Below are 26,036 nucleotides of genomic sequence, written 5' to 3'. Positions count from 1 at the left end.
AATGCCCACTCCCTCGGCACTGACCCTCCGACAGTGCGGCGCTCCCTCAGCACTGACCCTCCGACAGTGCGGCACTCCCATCAGCACTGACCCTCCGACAGTGCGGCACTCCCTCAGCACTGACCCTCCGACAGTGCCCATTCTCTCAGCACTGAACCTCCGACAGTGCCCACTCCCTCAGCACTGACCCTCCGACAGTGCCCACTCCCTCAGCACTGACCCTCCGACAGTGCCCATTCTCTCAGCACTGAACCTCCGACAGTGCCCACTCCCTAAGCACTGACCCCCCTCCGACAGAGCCCACTCCCTCAGCACTGACCCTCCGACAGTACGGCACTCCCTCAGCACTGACCCTCTGACAGTGCGGCACTCCCTCAGCACTGATACTCTGACAGTACGGCACTCCCTCAGCACTGACCCTCCGACAGTGCCCACTCCCTCAGCACTGACCATCCGACAGTGTGGCACACTCTCAGCACTGACCCTCCGACAGTGCCCACTCCCTCAGCACTGACCCTCCAACAGTACGGCACTCCCTCAGCACTGACCCTCCGACAGTGCCCACTCCCTCAGCACTGACCCTGTGACAGTGCAGCACTCCCTCAGCACTGACCCTCCGACAGTGCGGCACTCCCTCAGCACTGACCCTCCGACAGTGCCCACTCCCTCAGCACTGATCCTCCGACAGTACGGCACTCCCTCAGCACTGACCCTCCGACAGTGCCCACGCCCTCAGCACTGACCCTCCGACAGTGCCCACTCCCTCAGCACTGACCCTCTGACAGTGCCCACTCCCTCAGCACTGATCCTCCGACAGTACGGCACTCCCTCAGCACTGACCCTCCGACAGTGCCCACACCCTCAGCACTGACCCTCCGACAGTCCCCACTCCCTCAGCACTGACCCTCCGACAGTGTCCAATCCCTCAGCACTGACCCTCCAACAGTGCCCACTGCCTCAGCACTGACCCTCCGACAGTGCCCACTCCCTCAGCACTGACCCTCTGACAGTGCCCACTCCCTCAGCACTGACCCTCCCACAGTGCCCACTCCCTCGGCACTAACCCTCCGACAGTGCCCATTCCCTCAGCACTGACCCTGTGAAAGTGCGGTGCTCCCTCACCACTGACCCTCCAACAATGCCCACTCCCTCGGCACTGACCCTCCGACAGTGCGGCACTCCCTCAGCACTGACCCTCCGACAGTGCCCACTCCCTCGGCACTGACCCTCCGACAGTGCGGCACTCCCTCAGCACTGACCCTCCGACAGTGCCCACTCCCTCAGCACTGACCCTCCGACAGTGCGGCACTCGCTCAGCACTGACCCTCCGACAGTGCCCACTCCCTCAGCACTGACCCTCCGACAGTGCCCACTCCCTCAGCACTGACCCTCCGACAGTGCCCACTCCCTCAGCACTGACCCTCCGACAGTGCGTCACTCCCTCAGCACTGTGAGTGTGTGTGAGTGTGAGTGTGAGTGTGTCCGTGTGTGAGTGTGTGAGTGTGGGAGACAGTGCTTTAATCCGGAAAGCACAGCATTCCTCAGGCCGCAGTATTCCCTGGCAAAGTGGGAGCTGTCCTGGAGCGGTCTGTAACCTGGGAATCTGGGAGAAGGATTGGCCCCAGAGAAACCCCAACACAAACACAAGGCCCCATTCGAGGCCCAGAGGAGCGGCCATTCCCCTGAGACTCCCAGCGATTCCACGGTGACTCTGCAGCGAAACCCATCCCCAATCAGCTCAGTCTGAGGCTTCGAGGCTGCAAGAGACTCGGAGTAACCCTCCAGGCCTCATGACAGGGACAGCACCGGGTCAGATACAAAGTAAAGCTCCCTCTACACTGTCCCCCCCATCAAACACTCCCAGGGACAGGGACAGCACGGGGTTAGATACAGAGTAAAGCTCCCTCTACACGGTGACTCTGTCTCATTGGGGTAATGAACGAGGAGTTTCAAATCTGTGGAGTTATTCGAGTGATTGGGGTCCCTCTCCCCTTCCCTCTCTCCCACTTCCCCCTCCCCCTCCCCCTCACCCTCCCCACTCCACCCCTTCCCTTCCCCCTTCCCCCTCCCCACTCTCCCACTCTCCCCCTCTCCCCTCCCCCACTTCTCCCTCCCCTGCCCATCCCTTCCCCCACCTCCACTTCCCCGTCCCTCCTCCTCCCCCTCCCCCCTCCCCTCCCCCTCTCCCCCCTCACTCTCTCCCACTTCCCCCCCTCCCCCCCTCCCCCCTCACTCTCTCCCACTTCCCCCCCTCCTCCCCTCCCCCCTCACTCTCTCCCACTTCCCCCCCTCCCCCCCTCCCCCCTCACTCTCTCCCACTTCCCCCCCTCCCCCCCTCCCCCCTCACTCTCTCCCACTTCCCCCCCTCCCCCCCTCCCATTCGCCCTCCCCCCTCCCCCTCCCCTCCCCACCTCCCATTCATCAGGAATGAACAGACTGCCCCCTGCTGGCCTGGTTGGTAGAATGGGTTTTATTGAAGGTACATGGGGGTCGAGTGTAATCACCTTCCCCTGGCTGTGGGGTTAGGGCAGTGGGAGGTACATCAGGTGACCTGCTGAGACTCTGGGGGGGGCAGGGAGGGGGGAGGTGGTGGGGGGAGGGGAGTTCGGATGGATAAGTGTCAGGGTTCAGGGTTCAGGGTTCAGGGTGACGGTTTGCCATGAGGATGAGGGATTGGGATTTAGGGTTCAGGTTCAGGTTCAGGTTCAAGGTTCTGGCTTTGGGTTTGAGTGAGGATTTGGGGTTTGGGTTTGGGGTTCAGGGTTCAGGGTAGAAGGTTCAGGGTTCGGGGTTCGGGGTAGAGGGTTCAGGGTTCGGGGTAGAGGGTTCGGGGTAGAGGGTTCAGGGTTCAGGGTTCAGGGTTGGGGGTTCAGGGTTCGGGGTTTGGTGTTCAGGGTTGGGGGTTCAGGGTTCGGGGTTCGGGGTAGAGGGTTCAGGGTTCGGGGTTTGGGGTTCAGGGTTGGGGGTTCAGGGTTTGGGGTTCAGGGTTCGGGCTAGAGGGTTCACGGTTTGGGGTTCAGGGTTGGGGGTAGAGGGTTGGGGTTTGGGGTTCAGGGTTCGGGGTTCAGGGTTGGGGGTAGAGGGTTCGGGGTTTGGGGTTCAGGGTTCGGGGTTTGGGGTTGGTGGTAGAGGGTTCAGGGTTCAGAGTTCAGGGTTGGGGGTTCAGGGTTGGGGGTGAGCCTCCAGCTCCTGCCTCCTCCCCAGCACACCCCAGCCCCACCCATCGGTGTCAGTCCTCAGCAGCGGCGTTGGGTCAGTTTGGTGAGGACCTGGTGTTGCTGGGGTTTGTAAAACAGGAAGAAGCTGTCGGGAAGAATCCGGCCCCGACCTAATTTATCGACTGGACCCATCAGCGTATACCTGGAACCTGGGGGAGGGGGGAATGGGGGAGAAGGAAGGAGGGGGAGAGAGAGGGGGTAACAGGCACAGAGTCAGTGCTCCCAACACAGAGGACATCACCTCACAGTGTCCACAAACACTGTCTCTCTATGTGTGAGAGAGACAGTAACGGTCAGTGTGTGTGTGAGACAGTAACGGTCAGTGTGTGTGTGTGAGAGAGACAGGAACGGTCAGTGTGTGTGTGTGAGAGAGACAGGAACGGTCAGTATGTGTGAGAGAGACAGGAACGGTCAGTGTGTGTGTGTGAGACAGTAACGGTCAGTGTGTGTGAGAGAGACAGTAACGGTCAGTGTGTGTGTGTGTGAGACAGTAACGGGCAGTGTGTGTGTGTGAGACAGTAACGGTCAGTGTGTGTGTGTGAGAGAGAGAGTAACGGTCAGTGTGTGTGTGAGAGAGACAGTAACGGTCAGTGTGTGTGTGTGAGACAGTAACGGTCAGTGTGTGTGAGAGAGAGAGTAACGGTCAGTGTGTGTGTTTGAGAGACAGTAACGGTCAGTGTGTGTGTGTGAGAGAGACAGTAACGGTCAGTGTGTGTGTGAGACAGTAACGGTCAGTGTGTGTGTGAGACAGTAATGGTCAGTGTGTGTGTGAGAGAGTAACGGTCAGTGTGTGTGTGAGACAGTAATGGTCAGTGTGTGTGTGAGAGAGACAGTAACGGTCAGTGTGTGTGTGAGACAGTAACGGTCAGTGTGTGTGTGTGAGAGAGACAGTAACAGTCAGTGTGTGTGAGAGAGACAGTAACGGTCAGTGTGTGTCAGAGACAGTAACGGTCAGTGTGTGTGTGTGAGAGAGACAGTAACGGTCAGTGTGTGTGTGTGAGAGAGACAGTAACAGTCAGTGTGTGTGAGAGAGACAGTAACGGTCAGTGTGTGTCAGAGACAGTAACGGTCAGTGTGTGTGAGACAGTAACGGTCAGTGTGTGTGTGTGTGAGACAGTAACGGTCAGTGTGTGTGAGAGAGACAGTAACGGTCAGTGTGTGTGTGAGAGAGACAGTAACGGTCAGTGTGTGTGAGAGAGACAGTAACAGTCAGTGTGTGTGAGAGAGACAGTAACGGTCAGTGTGTGTCAGAGACAGTAACGGTCAGTGTGTGTGAGACAGTAACGGTCAGTGTGTGTGTGAGAGAGACAGTAACGGTCAGTGTGTGTGAGAGAGACAGTAACGGTCAGTGTGTGTGTGAGAGAGACAGTAACGGTCAGTGTGTGTGTGTGAGACAGTAACGGTCAGTGTGTGTGTGTGTGAGACAGTAACGGTCAGTGTGTGTGTGAGACAGTAACGGTCAGAGTGTGTGTGAGAGAGACAGTAACGGTCAGTGTGTGTGTGTGAGAGACAGTAACGGTCAGTGTGTGTGTGAGAGAGTAACGGTCAGTGTGTGTGTGAGACAGTAATGGTCAGTGTGTGTGTGTGAGACAGTAACGGTCAGTGTGTGTGTGAGAGAGAGTAACGGTCAGTGTGTGTGTGTGAGAGACAGTAACGGTCAGTGTGTGTGTGAGAGACAGTAACGGTCAGAGTGTGTGTGAGAGAGACAGTAACGGTCAGTGTGTGTGTGTGAGAGAGACAGTAACGGTCAGTGTGTGTGTGTGAGACAGTAACGGTCAGTGTGTGTGTGTGAGAGAGACAGTAACGGTCAGTGTGTGTGTGTGAGAGACAGTAACGGTCAGTGTGTGTGAGAGAGACAGTAACGGTCAGTGTGTGTGTGTGAGACAGTAACGGTCAGTGTGTGTGTGTGTGAGACAGTAACGGTCAGTGTGTGTGTGAGACAGTAACGGTCAGAGTGTGTGTGAGAGAGACAGTAACGGTCAGTGTGTGTGTGTGAGAGACAGTAACGGTCAGTGTGTGTGTGAGACAGTAACGGTCAGTGTGTGTGAGAGAGACATTAACGGTCAGTGTGTCTGTGTGAGAGACAGTAATGGTCAGTGTGTGTGTGAGAGAGAGTAACGGTCAGTGTGTGTGTGTGAGAGACAGTAACGGTCAGTGTGTGTGTGAGAGACAGTAACGGTCAGAGTGTGTGTGAGAGAGACAGTAACGGTCAGTGTGTGTGTGTGAGAGAGACAGTAACGGTCAGTGTGTGTGTGTGAGACAGTAACGGTCAGTGTGTGTGTGTGAGAGAGACAGTAACGGTCAGTGTGTGTGTGTGAGAGACAGTAACGGTCAGTGTGTGTGAGAGAGACAGTAACGGTCAGTGTGTGTGTGTGAGAGAGACAGTAACGGTCAGTGTGTGTGTGTGAGACAGTAACGGTCAGTGTGTGTGTGAGCGAGACAGTAACGGTCAGTGTGTGTGTGTGTGAGACAGTAACGGTCAGTGTGTGTGTGTGAGACAGTAACGGTCAGTGTGTGTGTGAGAGACAGTAACGGTCAGTGTGTGTGTGAGAGAGTAACGGTCAGTGTGTGTGTGTGTGAGACAGTAACGGTCAGTGTGTGTGTGAGAGAGACAGTAACGGTCAGTGTGTGTGTGTGAGAGAGTAACGGTCAGTGTGTGTGTGAGAGAGACAGTAACGGTCAGTGTGTGTGTGTGAGAGAGTAACGGTCAGTGTGTGTGTGAGACAGTAACGGTCAGTGTGTGTGTGAGAGACAGTAACGGTCAGTGTGTGTGTGAGACAGTAACGGTCAGTGTGTGTGTGTGACAGACAGTAATGGTCAGTGTGTGTGTGAGAGAGACAGTAACGGTCAGTGTGTGTGTGAGAGAGTAACGGTCAGTGTGTGTGAGAGAGACAGTAACGGTCAGTGTGTGTGTGAGAGAGACAGTAACGGTCAGTGTGTGTGTGTGAGACAGTAACGGTCAGTGTGTGTGTGTGAGAGACAGTAACGGTCAGTGTGTGTGAGAGACAGTAACGGTCAGTGTGTGTGTGAGAGACTGTAACGGTCAGTGTGTGTGTGTGAGACAGTAACGGTCAGTGTGTGTGTGAGACAGTAACGGTCAGTGTGTGTGAGAGAGACAGTAACGGTCAGTGTGTGTGTGTGAGAGACAGTAACGGTCAGTGTGTGTGAGAGAGACAGTAACGGTCAGAGTGTGTGTGAGAGAGACAGTAACGGTCAGTGTGTGTGTGTGAGACAGTAACGGTCAGTGTGTGTGTGAGCGAGACAGTAACGGTCAGTGTGTGTGTGTGTGAGACAGTAACGGTCAGTGTGTCTGTGAGAGACAGTAACGGTCAGTGTGTGTGTGAGAGAGACAGTAACGGTCAGTGTGTGTGTGTGAGACAGTAACGGTCAGTGTGTGTGTGACAGACAGTAATGGTCAGTGTGTGTGTGAGAGAGACAGTAACGGTCAGTGTGTGTGTGAGAGAGTAACGGTCAGTGTGTGTGTGAGACAGTAACGGTCAGTGTGTGTGTGAGAGAGACAGTAACGGTCAGTGTGTGTGTGAGACAGTAACGGTCAGTGTGTGTGTGAGAGAGACAGTAACGGTCAGTGTGTGTGTGTGAGAGACAGTAACGGTCAGTGTGTGTGTGAGAGAGACAGTAACGGTCAGTGTGTGTGTGAGAGAGTAACGGTCAGTGTGTGTGTGTGAGAGACAGTAATGGTCAGTGTGTGTGTGTGAGACAGTAACGGTCAGTGTGTGTGTGTGACAGACAGTAATGGTCAGTGTGTGTGTGAGAGAGACAGTAACGGTCAGTGTGTGTGTGAGAGAGTAACGGTCAGTGTGTGTGTGAGACAGTAACGGTCAGTGTGTGTGAGAGAGACAGTAACGGTCAGTGTGTGTGTGTGTGAGACAGTAACGGGCAGTGTGTGTGTGTGAGACAGTAACGGTCAGTGTGTGTGTGTGAGAGAGAGAGTAACGGTCAGTGTGTGTGTGAGAGAGACAGTAACGGTCAGTGTGTGTGTGTGAGACAGTAACGGTCAGTGTGTGTGAGAGAGAGAGTAACGGTCAGTGTGTGTGTTTGAGAGACAGTAACGGTCAGTGTGTGTGTGTGAGAGAGACAGTAACGGTCAGTGTGTGTGTGAGACAGTAACGGTCAGTGTGTGTGTGAGACAGTAATGGTCAGTGTGTGTGTGAGAGAGTAACGGTCAGTGTGTGTGTGAGACAGTAATGGTCAGTGTGTGTGTGAGAGAGACAGTAACGGTCAGTGTGTGTGTGAGACAGTAACGGTCAGTGTGTGTGTGTGAGAGAGACAGTAACAGTCAGTGTGTGTGAGAGAGACAGTAACGGTCAGTGTGTGTCAGAGACAGTAACGTCAGTGTGTGTGTGTGAGAGAGACAGTAACGGTCAGTGTGTGTGTGTGAGAGAGACAGTAACAGTCAGTGTGTGTGAGAGAGACAGTAACGGTCAGTGTGTGTCAGAGACAGTAACGGTCAGTGTGTGTGAGACAGTAACGGTCAGTGTGTGTGTGTGTGAGACAGTAACGGTCAGTGTGTGTGAGAGAGACAGTAACGGTCAGTGTGTGTGTGAGAGAGACAGTAACGGTCAGTGTGTGTGAGAGAGACAGTAACAGTCAGTGTGTGTGAGAGAGACAGTAACGGTCAGTGTGTGTCAGAGACAGTAACGGTCAGTGTGTGTGAGACAGTAACGGTCAGTGTGTGTGTGAGAGAGACAGTAACGGTCAGTGTGTGTGAGAGAGACAGTAACGGTCAGTGTGTGTGTGAGAGAGACAGTAACGGTCAGTGTTGTGTGTGTGAGACAGTAACGGTCAGTGTGTGTGTGTGTGAGACAGTAACGGTCAGTGTGTGTGTGAGACAGTAACGGTCAGAGTGTGTGTGAGAGAGACAGTAACGGTCAGTGTGTGTGTGTGAGAGACAGTAACGGTCAGTGTGTGTGTGAGAGAGTAACGGTCAGTGTGTGTGTGAGACAGTAATGGTCAGTGTGTGTGTGTGAGACAGTAACGGTCAGTGTGTGTGTGAGAGAGAGTAACGGTCAGTGTGTGTGTGTGAGAGACAGTAACGGTCAGTGTGTGTGTGAGAGACAGTAACGGTCAGAGTGTGTGTGAGAGAGACAGTAACGGTCAGTGTGTGTGTGTGAGAGAGACAGTAACGGTCAGTGTGTGTGTGTGAGACAGTAACGGTCAGTGTGTGTGTGTGAGAGAGACAGTAACGGTCAGTGTGTGTGTGTGAGAGACAGTAACGGTCAGTGTGTGTGAGAGAGACAGTAACGGTCAGTGTGTGTGTGTGAGACAGTAACGGTCAGTGTGTGTGTGTGTGAGACAGTAACGGTCAGTGTGTGTGTGAGACAGTAACGGTCAGAGTGTGTGTGAGAGAGACAGTAACGGTCAGTGTGTGTGTGTGAGAGACAGTAACGGTCAGTGTGTGTGTGAGACAGTAACGGTCAGTGTGTGTGAGAGAGACATTAACGGTCAGTGTGTCTGTGTGAGAGACAGTAATGGTCAGTGTGTGTGTGAGAGAGAGTAACGGTCAGTGTGTGTGTGTGAGAGACAGTAACGGTCAGTGTGTGTGTGAGAGACAGTAACGGTCAGAGTGTGTGTGAGAGAGACAGTAACGGTCAGTGTGTGTGTGTGAGAGAGACAGTAACGGTCAGTGTGTGTGTGTGAGACAGTAACGGTCAGTGTGTGTGTGTGAGAGAGACAGTAACGGTCAGTGTGTGTGTGTGAGAGACAGTAACGGTCAGTGTGTGTGAGAGAGACAGTAACGGTCAGTGTGTGTGTGTGAGAGAGACAGTAACGGTCAGTGTGTGTGTGTGAGACAGTAACGGTCAGTGTGTGTGTGAGCGAGACAGTAACGGTCAGTGTGTGTGTGTGTGAGACAGTAACGGTCAGTGTGTGTGTGTGAGACAGTAACGGTCAGTGTGTGTGTGAGAGACAGTAACGGTCAGTGTGTGTGTGAGAGAGTAACGGTCAGTGTGTGTGTGTGTGAGACAGTAACGGTCAGTGTGTGTGTGAGAGAGACAGTAACGGTCAGTGTGTGTGTGTGAGAGAGTAACGGTCAGTGTGTGTGTGAGAGAGACAGTAACGGTCAGTGTGTGTGTGTGAGAGAGTAACGGTCAGTGTGTGTGTGAGACAGTAACGGTCAGTGTGTGTGTGAGAGACAGTAACGGTCAGTGTGTGTGTGAGACAGTAACGGTCAGTGTGTGTGTGTGACAGACAGTAATGGTCAGTGTGTGTGTGAGAGAGACAGTAACGGTCAGTGTGTGTGTGAGAGAGTAACGGTCAGTGTGTGTGAGAGAGACAGTAACGGTCAGTGTGTGTGTGAGAGAGACAGTAACGGTCAGTGTGTGTGTGTGAGACAGTAACGGTCAGTGTGTGTGTGTGAGAGACAGTAACGGTCAGTGTGTGTGAGAGACAGTAACGGTCAGTGTGTGTGTGAGAGACTGTAACGGTCAGTGTGTGTGTGTGAGACAGTAACGGTCAGTGTGTGTGTGAGACAGTAACGGTCAGTGTGTGTGAGAGAGACAGTAACGGTCAGTGTGTGTGTGTGAGAGACAGTAACGGTCAGTGTGTGTGAGAGAGACAGTAACGGTCAGAGTGTGTGTGAGAGAGACAGTAACGGTCAGTGTGTGTGTGTGAGACAGTAACGGTCAGTGTGTGTGTGAGCGAGACAGTAACGGTCAGTGTGTGTGTGTGTGAGACAGTAACGGTCAGTGTGTCTGTGAGAGACAGTAACGGTCAGTGTGTGTGTGAGAGAGACAGTAACGGTCAGTGTGTGTGTGTGAGACAGTAACGGTCAGTGTGTGTGTGACAGACAGTAATGGTCAGTGTGTGTGTGAGAGAGACAGTAACGGTCAGTGTGTGTGTGAGAGAGTAACGGTCAGTGTGTGTGTGAGACAGTAACGGTCAGTGTGTGTGTGAGAGAGACAGTAACGGTCAGTGTGTGTGTGAGACAGTAACGGTCAGTGTGTGTGTGAGAGAGACAGTAACGGTCAGTGTGTGTGTGTGAGAGACAGTAACGGTCAGTGTGTGTGTGAGAGAGACAGTAACGGTCAGTGTGTGTGTGAGAGAGTAACGGTCAGTGTGTGTGTGTGAGAGACAGTAATGGTCAGTGTGTGTGTGTGAGACAGTAACGGTCAGTGTGTGTGTGTGACAGACAGTAATGGTCAGTGTGTGTGTGAGAGAGACAGTAACGGTCAGTGTGTGTGTGAGAGAGTAACGGTCAGTGTGTGTGTGAGACAGTAACGGTCAGTGTGTGTGTGTGAGAGAGTAACAGTCAGTGTGTGTGTGTGTGAGACAGTAACGGTCAGTGTGTGTGTGAGAGACAGTAACGGTCAGTGTGTGTGTGAGACAGTAACGGTCAGTGTGTGTGTGTGAGAGAGACAGTAATGGTCAGTGTGTGTGTGAGACAGTAACGGTCAGTGTGTGTGTGACAGACAGTAACGGTCAGTGTGTGTGTGTGAGAGAGACAGTAACGGTCAATGTGTGTGTGAGACAGTAACGGTCAGTGTGTGTGTGAGCGAGACAGTAACGGTCAGTGTGTGTGTGTGTGAGACAGTAACGGTCAGTGTGTGTGTGAGAGACAGTAACGGTCAGTGTGTGTGTGAGAGAGTAACGGTCAGTGTGTGTGTGTGTGAGACAGTAACGGTCAGTGTGTGTGTGAGAGAGACAGTAACGGTCAGTGTGTGTGTGTGAGAGAGTAACGGTCAGTGTGTGTGTGAGAGAGACAGTAACGGTCAGTGTGTGTGTGTTAGAGAGTAACGGTCAGTGTGTGTGTGAGACAGTAACGGTCAGTGTGTGTGTGAGAGACAGTAACGGTCAGTGTGTGTGTGAGACAGTAACGGTCAGTGTGTGTGTGTGACAGACAGTAATGGTCAGTGTGTGTGTGAGAGAGACAGTAACGGTCAGTGTGTGTGTGAGAGAGTAACGGTCAGTGTGTGTGAGAGAGACAGTAACGGTCAGTGTGTGTGTGAGAGAGACAGTAACGGTCAGTGTGTGTGTGTGAGACAGTAACGGTCAGTGTGTGTGTGTGAGAGACAGTAACGGTCAGTGTGTGTGAGAGACAGTAACGGTCAGTGTGTGTGTGAGAGACTGTAACGGTCAGTGTGTGTGTGTGAGACAGTAACGGTCAGTGTGTGTGTGAGACAGTAACGGTCAGTGTGTGTGAGAGAGACAGTAACGGTCAGTGTGTGTGTGTGAGAGACAGTAACGGTCAGTGTGTGTGAGAGAGACAGTAACGGTCAGAGTGTGTGTGAGAGAGACAGTAACGGTCAGTGTGTGTGTGTGAGACAGTAACGGTCAGTGTGTGTGTGAGCGAGACAGTAACGGTCAGTGTGTGTGTGTGTGAGACAGTAACGGTCAGTGTGTGTGTGAGACAGTAACGGTCAGTGTGTGTGTGTGAGAGAGACAGTAATGGTCAGTGTGTGTGTGAGACAGTAACGGTCAGTGTGTGTGTGACAGACAGTAACGGTCAGTGTGTGTGTGTGAGAGAGACAGTAACGGTCAATGTGTGTGTGAGACAGTAACGGTCAGTGTGTGTGTGTGAGAGAGACAGTAATGGTCAGTGTGTGTGTGTGAGAGACAGTAACGGTCAGTGTGTGTGTGAGACAGTAACGGTCAGTGTGTGTGTGTGAGAGAGACAGTAACGGTCAGTGTGTGTGTGAGACAGTAACGGTCAGTGTGTGTGTGAGAGAGAGTAACGGTCAGTGTGTGTGTGTGAGAGACAGTAACGGTCAGTGTGTGTGTGTGAGACAGTAACGGTCAGAGTGTGTGTGAGAGAGACAGTAACGGTCAGTGTGTGTGTGTGAGACAGTAACGGTCAGTGTGTGTGTGTGTGAGAGAGACAGTAACGGCCAGTGTGTGTGTGTGAGAGACAGTCACGGTCAGTGTGTGTGAGAGAGACAGTAACGGTCAGAGTGTGTGTGAGAGAGACAGTAACGGTCAGTGTGTGTGTGTGAGAGAGACAGTAATGGTCAGTGTGTGTGTGTGAGACAGTAACGGTCAGTGTGTGTGTGAGCGAGACAGTAACGGTCAGTGTGTGTGTGTGTGAGACAGTAACGGTCAGTGTGTGTGTGAGAGACAGTAACGGTCAGTGTGTGTGAGAGAGACAGTAACGGTCAGTGTGTGTGTGAGACAGTAACGGTCAGTGTGTGTGTGTGTGAGACAGTAACGGTCAGTGTGTGTGTGAGAGACAGTAACGGTCAGTGTGTGTGAGAGAGAGTAACGGTCAGTGTGTGTGTGAGAGAGACAGTAACGGTCAGTGTGTGTGTGAGACAGTAACGGTCAGTGTGTGTGTGAGAGAGACAGTAACGGTCAGTGTGTGTGTGAGAGACAGTAACGGTCAGTGTGTGTGTGAGAGAGACAGTAACGGTCAGTGTGTGTGTGTGTGAGACAGTAACGGTCAGTGTGTGTGTGAGACAGTAACGGTCAGTGTGTGTGTGAGAGACAGTAACGGTCAGTGTGTGTGTGAGACAGTAACGGTCAGTGTGTGTGTGTGACAGACAGTAATGGTCAGTGTGTGTGTGAGAGAGTAACGGTCAGTGTGTGTGAGAGAGACAGTAACGGTCAGTGTGTGTGTGAGAGAGACAGTAACGGTCAGTGTGTGTGTGTGAGACAGTAACGGTCAGTGTGTGTGTGAGAGAGACAGTAACGGTCAGTGTGTGTGTGAGACAGTAACGGTCAGTGTGTGTGTGTGTGAGACAGTAACGGTCAGTGTGTGTGTGAGACAGTAACGGTCAGTGTGTGTGTGAGAGAGACAGTAACGGTCAGTGTGTGTGAGAGAGACAGTAACGGTCAGTGTGTGTGTGAGAGACTGTAACGGTCAGTGTGTGTGTGTGAGACAGTAACGGTCAGTGTGTGTGTGAGACAGTAACGGTCAGTGTGTGTGAGAGAGACAGTAACGGTCAGTGTGTGTGTGTGAGAGACAGTAACGGTCAGTGTGTGTGAGAGAGGCAGTAACGGTCAGAGTGTGTGTGAGAGAGACAGTAACGGTCAGTGTGTGTGTGTGAGAGAGACAGTAACGGTCAGTGTGTGTGTGTGAGACAGTAACGGTCAGTGTGTGTGTGAGCGAGACAGTAACGGTCAGTGTGTGTGTGTGTGAGACAGTAACGGTCAGTGTGTGTGTGAGAGACAGTAACGGTCAGTGTGTGTGTGAGAGAGACAGTAACAGTCAGTGTGTGTGTGAGAGACAGTAACGGTCAGTGTGTGTGAGAGAGAGAGTAACGGTCAGTGTGTGTGTTTGAGAGACAGTAATGGTCAGTGTGCGTGTGAGAGAGACAGTAACGGTCAGTGTGTGTGTGAGAGAGTAACGGTCAGTGTGTGTGTGAGACAGTAACGGTCAGTGTGTGTGTGAGACAGTAACGGTCAGTGTGTGTGTGTGAGAGACAGTAACGGTCAGTGTGTGTGTGAGAGAGTAACGGTCAGTGTGTGTGTGAGACAGTAATGGTCAGTGTGTGTGTGTGAGACAGTAACGGTCAGTGTGTGTGTGAGAGAGACAGTAATGGTCAGTGTGTGTGTGAGAGAGACAGTAACGGTCAGTGTGTGTGTGAGAGCGTAACGGTCAGTGTGCGTGTGAGACAGTAACGGTCAGTGTGTGTGTGTGAGACAGTAACGGTCAGTGTGTGTGTGAGAGAGACAGTAACGGTCAGTGTGTGTGTGTGAGACAGTAATGGTCAGTGTGTGTGTGTGTGAGACAGTAACGGTCAGTGTGTGTGTGAGAGACAGTAACATTCAGTGTGTGTGTGAGACAGTAATGGTCAGTGTGTGTGTGAGAGAGACAGTAACGGTCAGTGTGTGTGTGTGAGAGAGACAGTAATGGTCAGTGTGTGTGTGTGTGAGACAGTAACGGTCAGTGTGTGTGTGTGAGAGACAGTAACGGTCAGTGTGTGTGAGAGAGACAGTAACGGTCAGTGTGTGTGTGAGACAGTAACGGTCAGTGTGTGTGTGAGAGAGAGACAGGAACGGTCAGTGTGTGTGTGTGAGACAGTAACGGTCAGTGTGTGTGTGAGAGACAGTAACGGTCAGTGTGTGTGAGAGAGACAGTAACGGTCAGTGTGTGTGTGTGTGAGAGAGACAGTAACGGTCAGTGTGTGTGTGAGACAGTAACGGTCAGTGTGTGTGTGTGAGAGAGACAGTAACGGTCAGTGTGTGTGTGAGACAGTAACGGTCAGTGTGTGTGTGTGAGAGAGACAGTAATGGTCAGTGTGTGTGTGTGAGAGAGACAGTAACGGTCAGTGTGTGTGTGAGAGAGACAGTAACGGTCAGTGTGTGTGTGAGAGACAGTAACGGTCAGTGTGTGTGTGTGAGAGACAGTAACGGTCAGTGTGTGTGAGAGACAGTAACGGTCAGTGTGTGTGTGAGAGACTGTAACGGTCAGTGTGTGTGTGTGAGACAGTAACGGTCAGTGTGTGTGTGAGACAGTAACGGTCAGTGTGTGTGAGAGAGACAGTAACGGTCAGTGTGTGTGTGTGAGAGACAGTAACGGTCAGTGTGTGTGAGAGAGACAGTAACGGTCAGAGTGTGTGTGAGAGAGACAGTAACGGTCAGTGTGTGTGTGTGAGACAGTAACGGTCAGTGTGTGTGTGAGCGAGACAGTAACGGTCAGTGTGTGTGTGTGTGAGACAGTAACGGTCAGTGTGTCTGTGAGAGACAGTAACGGTCAGTGTGTGTGTGAGAGAGACAGTAACGGTCAGTGTGTGTGTGTGAGACAGTAACGGTCAGTGTGTGTGTGACAGACAGTAATGGTCAGTGTGTGTGTGAGAGAGACAGTAACGGTCAGTGTGTGTGTGAGAGAGTAACGGTCAGTGTGTGTGTGAGACAGTAACGGTCAGTGTGTGTGTGAGAGAGACAGTAACGGTCAGTGTGTGTGTGAGACAGTAACGGTCAGTGTGTGTGTGAGAGAGACAGTAACGGTCAGTGTGTGTGTGTGAGAGACAGTAACGGTCAGTGTGTGTGTGAGAGAGACAGTAACGGTCAGTGTGTGTGTGAGAGAGTAACGGTCAGTGTGTGTGTGTGAGAGACAGTAATGGTCAGTGTGTGTGTGTGAGACAGTAACGGTCAGTGTGTGTGTGTGACAGACAGTAATGGTCAGTGTGTGTGTGAGAGAGACAGTAACGGTCAGTGTGTGTGTGAGAGAGTAACGGTCAGTGTGTGTGTGAGACAGTAACGGTCAGTGTGTGTGTGTGAGAGAGTAACAGTCAGTGTGTGTGTGTGTGAGACAGTAACGGTCAGTGTGTGTGTGAGAGACAGTAACGGTCAGTGTGTGTGTGAGACAGTAACGGTCAGTGTGTGTGTGTGAGAGAGACAGTAATGGTCAGTGTGTGTGTGAGACAGTAACGGTCAGTGTGTGTGTGACAGACAGTAACGGTCAGTGTGTGTGTGTGAGAGAGACAGTAACGGTCAATGTGTGTGTGAGACAGTAACGGTCAGTGTGTGTGTGAGCGAGACAGTAACGGTCAGTGTGTGTGTGTGTGAGACAGTAACGGTCAGTGTGTGTGTGAGAGACAGTAACGGTCAGTGTGTGTGTGAGAGAGTAACGGTCAGTGTGTGTGTGTGTGAGACAGTAACGGTCAGTGTGTGTGTGAGAGAGACAGTAACGGTCAGTGTGTGTGTGTGAGAGAGTAACGGTCAGTGTGTGTGTGAGAGAGACAGTAACGGTCAGTGTGTGTGTGTTAGAGAGTAACGGTCAGTGTGTGTGTGAGACAGTAACGGTCAGTGTGTGTGTGAGAGACAGTAACGGTCAGTGTGTGTGTGAGACAGTAACGGTCAGTGTGTGTGTGTGACAGACAGTAATGGTCAGTGTGTGTGTGAGAGAGACAGTAACGGTCAGTGTGTGTGTGAGAGAGTAACGGTCAGTGTGTGTGAGAGAGACAGTAACGGTCAGTGTGTGTGTGTGAGACAGTAACGGTCAGTGTGTGTGTGTGAGAGACAGTAACGGTCAGTGTGTGTGAGAGACAGTAACGGTCAGTGTGTGTGTGAGAGACTGTAACGGTCAGTGTGTGTGTGTGAGACAGTAACGGTCAGTGTGTGTGTGAGACAGTAACGGTCAGTGTGTGTGAGAGAGACAGTAACGGTCAGTGTGTGTGTGTGAGAGACAGTAACGGTCAGTGTGTGTGAGAGAGACAGTAACGGTCAGAGTGTGTGTGAGAGAGACAGTAACGGTCAGTGTGTGTGTGTGAGACAGTAACGGTCAGTGTGTGTGTGAGCGAGACAGTAACGGTCAGTGTGTGTGTGTGTGAGACAGTAACGGTCAGTGTGTGTGTGAGACAGTAACGGTCAGTGTGTGTGTGTGAGAGAGACAGTAATGGTCAGTGTGTGTGTGAGACAGTAACGGTCAGTGTGTGTGTGACAGACAGTAACGGTCAGTGTGTGTGTGTGAGAGAGACAGTAACGGTCAATGTGTGTGTGAGACAGTAACGGTCAGTGTGTGTGTGTGAGAGAGACAGTAATGGTCAGTGTGTGTGTGTGAGAGACAGTAACGGTCAGTGTGTGTGTGAGACAGTAACGGTCAGTGTGTGTGTGTGAGAGAGACAGTAACGGTCAGTGTGTGTGTGAGACAGTAACGGTCAGTGTGTGTGTGAGAGAGAGTAACGGTCAGTGTGTGTGTGTGAGAGACAGTAACGGTCAGTGTGTGTGTGTGAGACAGTAACGGTCAGAGTGTGTGTGAGAGAGACAGTAACGGTCAGTGTGTGTGTGTGAGACAGTAACGGTCAGTGTGTGTGTGTGTGAGAGAGACAGTAACGGCCAGTGTGTGTGTGTGAGAGACAGTCACGGTCAGTGTGTGTGAGAGAGACAGTAACGGTCAGAGTGTGTGTGAGAGAGACAGTAACGGTCAGTGTGTGTGTGTGAGAGAGACAGTAATGGTCAGTGTGTGTGTGTGAGACAGTAACGGTCAGTGTGTGTGTGAGCGAGACAGTAACGGTCAGTGTGTGTGTGTGTGAGACAGTAACGGTCAGTGTGTGTGTGAGAGACAGTAACGGTCAGTGTGTGTGAGAGAGACAGTAACGGTCAGTGTGTGTGTGAGACAGTAACGGTCAGTGTGTGTGTGTGTGAGACAGTAACGGTCAGTGTGTGTGTGAGAGACAGTAACGGTCAGTGTGTGTGAGAGAGAGTAACGGTCAGTGTGTGTGTGAGAGAGACAGTAACGGTCAGTGTGTGTGTGAGACAGTAACGGTCAGTGTGTGTGTGAGAGAGACAGTAACGGTCAGTGTGTGTGTGAGAGACAGTAACGGTCAGTGTGTGTGTGAGAGAGACAGTAACGGTCAGTGTGTGTGTGTGTGAGACAGTAACGGTCAGTGTGTGTGTGAGACAGTAACGGTCAGTGTGTGTGTGAGAGACAGTAACGGTCAGTGTGTGTGTGAGACAGTAACGGTCAGTGTGTGTGTGTGACAGACAGTAATGGTCAGTGTGTGTGTGAGAGAGTAACGGTCAGTGTGTGTGAGAGAGACAGTAACGGTCAGTGTGTGTGTGAGAGAGACAGTAACGGTCAGTGTGTGTGTGTGAGACAGTAACGGTCAGTGTGTGTGTGAGAGAGACAGTAACGGTCAGTGTGTGTGTGAGACAGTAACGGTCAGTGTGTGTGTGTGTGAGACAGTAACGGTCAGTGTGTGTGTGAGACAGTAACGGTCAGTGTGTGTGTGAGAGAGACAGTAACGGTCAGTGTGTGTGAGAGAGACAGTAACGGTCAGTGTGTGTGTGAGAGACTGTAACGGTCAGTGTGTGTGTGTGAGACAGTAACGGTCAGTGTGTGTGTGAGACAGTAACGGTCAGTGTGTGTGAGAGAGACAGTAACGGTCAGTGTGTGTGTGTGAGAGACAGTAACGGTCAGTGTGTGTGAGAGAGGCAGTAACGGTCAGAGTGTGTGTGAGAGAGACAGTAACGGTCAGTGTGTGTGTGTGAGAGAGACAGTAACGGTCAGTGTGTGTGTGTGAGACAGTAACGGTCAGTGTGTGTGTGAGCGAGACAGTAACGGTCAGTGTGTGTGTGTGTGAGACAGTAACGGTCAGTGTGTGTGTGAGAGACAGTAACGGTCAGTGTGTGTGTGAGAGAGACAGTAACAGTCAGTGTGTGTGTGAGAGACAGTAACGGTCAGTGTGTGTGAGAGAGAGAGTAACGGTCAGTGTGTGTGTTTGAGAGACAGTAATGGTCAGTGTGCGTGTGAGAGAGACAGTAACGGTCAGTGTGTGTGTGAGAGAGTAACGGTCAGTGTGTGTGTGAGACAGTAACGGTCAGTGTGTGTGTGAGACAGTAACGGTCAGTGTGTGTGTGTGAGAGACAGTAACGGTCAGTGTGTGTGTGAGAGAGTAACGGTCAGTGTGTGTGTGAGACAGTAATGGTCAGTGTGTGTGTGTGAGACAGTAACGGTCAGTGTGTGTGTGAGAGAGACAGTAATGGTCAGTGTGTGTGTGAGAGAGACAGTAACGGTCAGTGTGTGTGTGAGAGCGTAACGGTCAGTGTGCGTGTGAGACAGTAACGGTCAGTGTGTGTGTGTGAGACAGTAACGGTCAGTGTGTGTGTGAGAGAGACAGTAACGGTCAGTGTGTGTGTGTGAGACAGTAATGGTCAGTGTGTGTGTGTGTGAGACAGTAACGGTCAGTGTGTGTGTGAGAGACAGTAACATTCAGTGTGTGTGTGAGACAGTAATGGTCAGTGTGTGTGTGAGAGAGACAGTAACGGTCAGTGTGTGTGTGTGAGAGAGACAGTAATGGTCAGTGTGTGTGTGTGTGAGACAGTAACGGTCAGTGTGTGTGTGTGAGAGACAGTAACGGTCAGTGTGTGTGAGAGAGACAGTAACGGTCAGTGTGTGTGTGAGACAGTAACGGTCAGTGTGTGTGTGAGAGAGAGACAGGAACGGTCAGTGTGTGTGTGTGAGACAGTAACGGTCAGTGTGTGTGTGAGAGACAGTAACGGTCAGTGTGTGTGAGAGAGACAGTAACGGTCAGTGTGTGTGTGTGTGAGAGAGACAGTAACGGTCAGTGTGTGTGTGAGACAGTAACGGTCAGTGTGTGTGTGTGAGAGAGACAGTAACGGTCAGTGTGTGTGTGAGACAGTAACGGTCAGTGTGTGTGTGTGAGAGAGACAGTAATGGTCAGTGTGTGTGTGTGAGAGAGACAGTAACGGTCAGTGTGTGTGTGAGAGAGACAGTAACGGTCAGTGTGTGTGTGAGAGACAGTAACGGTCAGTGTGTGTGTGAGAGAGACAGTAACGGTCAGTGTGTGTGTGAGAGACAGTAACGGTCAGTGTGTGTGAGAGAGACAGTAACGGTCAGTGTGTGTGTGTGAGACAGTAACGGTCAGTGTGTGTGTGTGAGAGAGACAGTAACGGTCAGTGTGTGTGTGTGAGACAGTAACGGTCAGTGTGTGTGTGAGAGACAGTAACGGTCAGTGTGTGTGTGAGAGAGTAACGGTCAGTGTGTGTGTGTGAGAGAGACAGTAACGGTCAGTGTGTGTGTGTGAGAGAGACAGTAACGGTCAGTGTGTGTGAGAGAGACAGTAACGGTCAGTGTGTGTGAGACAGTAACGGTCAGTGTGTGTGTGTGAGAGAGACAGTAATGGTCAGTGTGTGTGTGAGAGAGAGACAGTAACGGTCAGTGTGTGTGTGTGAGACAGTAACGGTCAGTGTGTGTGTGAGAGAGACAGTAATGGTCAGTATGTGTGTGTGAGAGAGACAGTAACGGTCAGTGTGTGTGTGAGAGACAGTAACGGTCAGTGTGTGTGTGTGAGAGACAGTAACGGTCAGTGTGTGTGAGAGAGACAGTAACGGTCAGTGTGTGTGTGAGAGAGTAACGGTCAGTGTGTGTGTGAGAGAGAGACAGTAACGGTCAGTGTGTGTGTGAGAGAGACAGTAATGGTCAGTATGTGTGTGTGAGAGAGACAGTAACGGTCAGTGTGTGTGTGTGTGAGACAGTAACGGTCAGTGTGTTTGTGAGACAGTAACGGTCAGTGTGTGTGTGAGAGAGAGACAGTAACGGTCAGTGTGTGTGTGTGAGACAGTAACAGTCAGTGTGTGTGTGAGAGACAGTAACGGTCAGTGTGTGTGAGAGAGACAGTAACGGTCAGTGTGTGTGTGTGTGAGACAGTAACGGTCAGTGTGTGTGTGAGAGACAGTAACGGTCAGTGTGTGTGTGTGAGAGAGACAGTAATGGTCAGTGTGTGTGTGAGAGAGACAGTAACGGTCAGTGTGTGTGTGAGACAGTAACGGTCAGTGTGTGTGTGAGAGACAGTAACGGTCAGTGTGTGTGTGAGACAGTAACGGTCAGTGTGTGTGTGTGAGACAGTAACGGTCAGTGTGTGTGTGAGACAGTAACGGTCAGTGTGTGTGTGAGAGAGACAGTAACAGTCAGTGTGTGTGTGTGAGAGAGACAGTAACGGTCAGTGTGTGTGTGTGAGACAGTAACGGTCAGTGTGTGTGTGAGAGAGACAGTAATGGTCAGTGTGTGTGTGTGAGAGACAGTAACGGTCAGTGTGTGTGTGTGAGACAGTAACGGTCAGTGTGTGTGTGAGAGAGACAGTAACGGTCAGTGTGTGTGTGAGAGAGTAACGGTCAGTGTGTGTGTGTGAGAGACAGTAACGGTCAGTGTGTGTGTGAGACAGTAACGGTCAGTGTGTGTGTGTGACAGACAGTAATGGTCAGTGTGTGTGTGAGAGAGACAGTAACGGTCAGTGTGTGTGTGAGAGAGTAACGGTCAGTGTGTGTGTGAGACAGTAACGGTCAGTGTGTGTGTGAGAGAGTAACGGTCAGTGTGTGTGTGAGACAGTAACGGTCAGTGTGTGTGTGTGTGAGAGAGAGAGAGCGACAGTGTGTGTGAGAGTGTGTCCATATCGGTCTGTATCGGTCCGTGTCGGTCTGTATCGGTCCGTATCGGTCTGTACCAGTCTGTACCAGTCCATATCGGTCTGTATCAGTCCATATCGGTCTGTATCGGTCCGTATCGGTCTGTATCGGTCCGTATCAGTCTGTATCGGTCCGTATCGGTCTGTATCGGTCCGTGTCGGTCTGTATCGGTCCGTATCGGTCTGTACCAGTCTGTATCAGTCCGTATCGGTCTGTACTGGTCTGTATCAGTCCGTACCAGTCCGTATCGGTCTGTACCAGTCTAATCAGTCCGTATCGGTCTGTACTGGTCTGTATCAGTCCGTATCGGTCCGTATCGGTCTGTACCAGTCTGTACCAGTCTGTACCAGTCTGTATCAGTCCATATCGGTCTGTACCGGTCCGTACCGGTCTGTATCGGTCTGTCCCGGTCTGTACCGGTCCGTACTAGTCTGTACCGGTCCGTACCGGTCCATGTCGGTCTGTATCGGTCTGTATCGGTCCGTACCAGTCCATACCGGTCTGTATCGGTCTGTATCGGTCTGTACCGGTCTGTATCGGTCCGTATCGGTCCGTATTGGTCCGTACCGGTCTGTGTCGGTCTGTATTGGTCTGTATCGGTCCGTATCGGTCCGTATCGGTCCGTACCGGTCCGTACCGGTCCGTACCGGTCCGTATCGGTCCGTATCGGTCCGTACCGGTCCGTGTCGGTCTGTGTCGGTCTGTATCGGTCTGTATCGGTCTGTATCGGTCCGTAGCGGTCCGTAGCGGTCCGTATCGGTCCGTACCGGTCTGTGTCGGTCCGTATCGGTCTGTATCGGTCCGTATCGGTCCGTATCGGTCCGTACCGGTCCGTACCGGTCCGTACCGGTCCGTATCGGTCCGTATCGGTCCGTACCAGTCCATACCGGTCCGTATCGGTCTGTACCAGTCTGTATCGGTCCGTATCGGTCCGTATCGGTCCGTACCGGTCTGTGTCGGTCTGTATCGGTCTGTATCGGTCTGTGTCGGTCTGTATCGGTCTGTATCGGTCCGTAGCGGTCCGTATCGATCCGTATCGGTCTGTATCGGTCCGTACCGGTCCGTACCGGTCCGTATCGGTCCGTACCGGTCCGTACCAGTCTGTACCAGTATGTATCGGTCAGTATCAGTCCGTATCGGTTTGTATCGGTCCGTATCGGTTTGTATCGGTCCGTATCGGTCCGTACCAGTATGTATCGGTCAGTATCGGTCTGTACCGGTCCGTATTGGTCAGTACCGGTCCGTACCGGTCTGTATCGGTCCGTACCGGTCTGTATCGGTCCGTATCGGTCCGTACCAGTCCGTATTGGTCCGTATCGGTCCGTACCGGTCCGTATCGGTCTGTATCGGTCCGTATTGGTCCGTATCGGTCCGTACCGGTCTGTATCGGTCCGTACCGGTCTGTATCGGTCCGTATCGGTCCGTACCGGTCCGTATTGGTCCGTATCGGTCCGTACCGGTCCGTATCGGTCTGTACCGGGTCTGTATCGGTCCGTATCGGTCCGTATCGGTCTGTACCGGTCTGTACCGGTCTGTATCGGTCTGTACCGGTCTGTATCGGTCTGTATCGGTCTGTACCGGTCCGTATCGGTCTGTATCGGTCCGTACCGGTCTGTATCGGTCCGTACCGGTCTGTATCGGTCCGTACTGGTCTGTATCTGTCCGTATCGGTCTGTACCGGTCCGTATTGGTCTGTAGCGGTCCGTATTGGTCTGTACCGGTCCGTATTGGTCTGTATCGGTCCGTATCGGTCCGTACCAGTATGTATCGGTCAGTATCAGTCTGTATCGGTCCGTACCGGTCTGTATCGGTCCGTACCGGTCAGTATCGGTCCGTACCGGTCCGTACCAGTCTGTACCAGTATGTATCGGTCAGTATCAGTCCGTATCGGTTTGTATCGGTCCGTATCGGTTTGTATCGGTCCGTATCGGTCCGTACCAGTATGTATCGGTCAGTATCAGTCTGTACCGGTCCGTATTGGTCAGTACCGGTCCGTACCGGTCAGTACCAGCCCAGCCCACACCTCCAGCCCTACCTTTGCGGATGTTGGGGCACCGTTTACAGACCACCAGGACCTTGGCGATGAGTTTCTCACCAACCTGGCGTGTCCGGAGCTCTCCGGCCTTGTACAGATTCATGATGGAGATCGTGGCCTGGAGACTCTGACCGTTAGGAACCAGGTTCAACACTTCACCGGAGATCACTGAGAGAGGGAAGACCGAACGGTCAGAGATCCACCGGGATCCTCCCAACGGCAGCTCAGTGGATCATCCCTAAAATCCCTCTCCCTCACCACGATCCCTCTCCCTCACCGCGATCCCTCTCCCTCACCGCGATCCCTCTCCCTCACCGCGATCCCTCTCCCTCACCGCGATCCCTCTCCCTCACCGCGGTCCCTCTCCCTCACCGCGATCCCTCTCCCTCACCGCGATCCCTCTCCCTCACCGCGATCCCTCTCTCTCTCTCTCTCACCGCGATCCCTCTCCCTCACCGCGATCCCTCTCTCTCTCTCTCTCTCACCGTGATCCCTCTCCCTCACCGCGACCCCTCTCTCTCTCTCTCTCTCACCACGATCCCTCTCCCTCACCGCGATCCCTCTCTCTCTCTCTCTCTCACCGCGATCCCTCTCTCTCACCGCGATCCCTCTCTCTCTCTCTCTCACCGCGATCCCTCTCCCTCACCGCGATCCCTCTCTCTCTCTCTCTCTCACCGCGATCCCTCTCTTTCACCGTGATCCCTCTCTCTCTCTCTCTCTCTCACCGTGATCCCTCTCCCTCTCTCTCTCCGTGATCCCTCTCTCTCTCTCAGTGATCCCACTCTCTCTCCCTCTCTCTCTCTCCGTGATCCCTCTCTCTCTCTCTCTCCGTGATCCCTCTCTCTCTCTCTCTCTCCGTGATCCCTCCCTCTCTCTCTCTCTCCGTGATCCCTCTCTCTCTCTCTCTCTCCGTGATCCCTCTCTCTCTCTCTCTCTCTCTCCGTGATCCCTCCCTCTCTCTCTCTCTCTCTCCGTGATCCCTCCCTCTCTCTCTCTCTCCGTGATCCCTCTCTCTCTCTCTCTCTCCGTGATCCCTCTCTCTCTCTCTCTCTCTATGATCCCTGTCTCTCTCTCCGTGATCCCTCTCTCTCTCTCTCTCTCTCTCTCCGTGATCCCTCCCTCTCTCTCTCTCTCTCCGTGATCCCTCCCTCTCTCTCTCTCTCCGTGATCCCTCCCTCTCTCTCTCTCTCCGTGATCCCTCTCTCTCTCTCTCCGTGATCCCTCTCTCTCTCTCTCTCTCTCCGTGATCCCTCTCCCTCTCTCTCTCTCCGTGATCCCTCTCTCTCTCTCCCTCTCTCCGTGATCCCTCTCTCTCTCTCCCTCTCCGTGATCCCTCTCCCTCTCCGTGATCTCTCTCTCTCTCTCTCACTCTCTCCGTGATCCCTCTCTCCCTCTCTCTCTCTCTCTCTCCGTGATCCCTCTCTCTCTCTCTCTCTCTCCGTGATTCCTCTCTCTCTCTCTCTCTCTCTCCATGATCCCTCTCTCTCTCTCTCCCCGTGATCCCTCTCTCTATCTCTGCCCGTGATCCCTCTCTCCCTCTCTCTCTCTCTCCGCTCTGCCCGTGATCCCTCTCTCCCTCTCTCTCTCTCTCCGTGATCCCTCTCTCTCTCTCTCTGTGATCCCTCTCTCTGTCTCCGTGATCCCTCTCTCTCTCTCTCTCTCTCCGTGATCCCTCCCACTCTCTCTCTCTCTCCGTGATCCCTCCCCCGTCGTCTCTCTCTCTCCATGATCCCTCCCCTCTCTACTCTCTCTCCATGATCCCTCTCTCTCTCTCTCTCTCTCTCTCTCCGTGATCCCTCTCTCTCTCTCTCTCCGTGATCCCTTTCCCTCTCTCTCTCTCTCCGTGATCCCTCTCTCTCTCTCCCCTCTCTAGCGTGATCCCTCTCTCTCTCTCCCTCTCCGTGATCCCTCTCCCTCTCCGTGATCTCTCTCTCTCTCTCTCCGTGATCCCTCTCTCTCTCTCTCTCTCTCCGTGATCCCTCTCCCTCTCTCTCTCTCTCCGTGATCCCTCTCTCTCTCTCTCTCTCGTCCGTGATCCCCTATCTCTCTCTCTCTCTCTCCGTGATCCCTCTCTCTCTCTCTCCCCATGATCCCTCTCTCTATCTCTGCCCGTGATCCCTCTCTCTCTCTCTCCGTGATCCTCTCTCTCTCTCCCTCTCCGTGATCCCTCTCCCTCTCCGTGATCTCTCTCTCTCTTTCTCTCTCCGTGATCCTTCTCTCTCTCTCTCTCTCCGTGATCCCTCTCCCTCCTCTCTCTCTCTCCGTGATCCTTCTCTCTCTCTCCCTCTCCGCTGATCCCTCTCCCTCCCCTCTCTCTCTCTCTCTCTCTCCGTGATCCCTCTCCTCTCTGCTCTCCTCTCTCTCTCCGTATTCCCTCTCCTCTCTCCTCTCTCCGTGATCCCTCTCCTCTCCGTGATCTCTCTCTCTCTCTCTCTCCCCGTGATCCCTCTCTCTCTCTCTGTGATCCCTCTCTCTCTCTCTCTCTCTCTCTCTCTCTCCGTGATCCTCTCTCTCTCTCTCTCTCTCTCTCCGTGATCCCTCTCTCTCTCTCTCCCACCCGTGATCCCTCTCTCTCTCTCTCTCCGTGATCCCTCTCTCTCTCTCTCTCTCTCTCCGTATTCCCCCCTCTCTCTCTCTCTCTGTGATCCCTCTCTCTCTCTCCGTGATCCCTCTCTCTCTCTCTCACTTCTCTCCGTGATCCTTCTCTCTCTCTCTCTCTCCGTGATCCCTCTCCCTCTCTCTCTCTCTCTCCGTGATCCCTCTCCCTCTCCGTGATCTCTCTCTCTCTCTCTCTCTCTCTCCCGTGATCCCTCTCTCTCTCTCCGTGATCCCTCTCTCTCTCTCTCTCTCCGTGATCCCTCTCTCTCTCTCTCCCTCTCCGTGATCCCTCTCGCTCTCTCTCTCCGTGATCCCTCTCTCTCTCTCACTCTCTCTTCGTGATCCCTCTCTCTCTCTCTCTCCGT

At 52.8% G+C, this 26,036-nt stretch overlaps 1 long non-coding RNA gene across 1 annotated transcript; it reads right to left on the bottom strand.

Annotated features, from left to right (window-relative positions):
• Positions 1-2,451: 2,451 nt before the first annotated feature.
• On the bottom strand, positions 2,452-23,236 carry LOC140492655 (uncharacterized). Its single transcript, XR_011963597.1, has 2 exons — positions 23,074-23,236; positions 2,452-3,367 (listed from the first exon to the last, which is right to left on the bottom strand). It is a non-coding gene; the product is annotated as an uncharacterized lncRNA (long non-coding RNA).
• Between the last annotated feature and the right edge of the window lie 2,800 nt (positions 23,237-26,036).

This window comes from Chiloscyllium punctatum, chromosome 21, assembly GCF_047496795.1.
Source record: "Chiloscyllium punctatum isolate Juve2018m chromosome 21, sChiPun1.3, whole genome shotgun sequence".
Taxonomy (NCBI): domain Eukaryota; kingdom Metazoa; phylum Chordata; class Chondrichthyes; order Orectolobiformes; family Hemiscylliidae; genus Chiloscyllium; species Chiloscyllium punctatum.
The sequence above is the reverse complement of the archived record's forward strand: the minus strand, read 5'-3'. Positions and strand labels throughout refer to the sequence as shown.